Below are 793 nucleotides of genomic sequence, written 5' to 3'. Positions count from 1 at the left end.
TAATGTAACTGATATGGTATAGAGTTTATATTGTAACTGATATGGCATAGGGTTTATAATGTAACTGATATGGTTTAGGGTTTATATTGTTACTGATACGGTATAGGGTTTATATTGTAACTGATATGGAATAGGGATTGTAACTGATATGGCATAGGGTTTATATTATTACTGATATGGTATAGGGTTANTAACTGATATGGCATAGGGTTTATATTGTAACTGATATGGCATAGCCTGCTAGTTACCTATTGTACTGTCTTACAGTGCGTTTATGTGGTACAGTGATCACAGAAAGAAACTTCTAAGTCAGGGCCATTGAATAACATTTGAAAATGTATTCCAGACATCCCGATGTTTATACTGATAAACATCATGCTTAACATTCCATATCACACAAATTTAAGTGACACTAATCAAATGTTATTTTTCTATAGGACATATCTTAGGTAAATTATATATGGTACTGTAATCGATTAAGCTTTCATATAGACACACTCTAGCTTTTACTACAAAGTTTGACTGTAACCATGGTGAAGTCTAAAATAACCTGGGTAAACCATATATGGTATCTAACTGTCAGTAAGATACCAATCTCACTTTGAATATGGAGGCTGACAATAACTTTGGGGAAGTCTAAATTTACCCAGGTATTAAGCTTTATACTGTAATCAATGTCTAAGTAAGATCCAAATATCACTTTGAATACAGAGGCTGACTGCAGCCTTACTTAAGTCTAGAATTACTAAGGTAAGTTTTATACTGTTATCAATGTCTCAGTAAGTTCCAAATC

Source organism: Mizuhopecten yessoensis, unplaced genomic scaffold (genome assembly GCF_002113885.1).
Source record: "Mizuhopecten yessoensis strain PY_sf001 unplaced genomic scaffold, ASM211388v2 scaffold9061, whole genome shotgun sequence".
In the NCBI taxonomy this organism is placed as follows: Eukaryota; Metazoa; Mollusca; class Bivalvia; order Pectinida; family Pectinidae; genus Mizuhopecten; species Mizuhopecten yessoensis.
The sequence above is the reverse complement of the archived record's forward strand: the minus strand, read 5'-3'. Positions refer to the sequence as shown.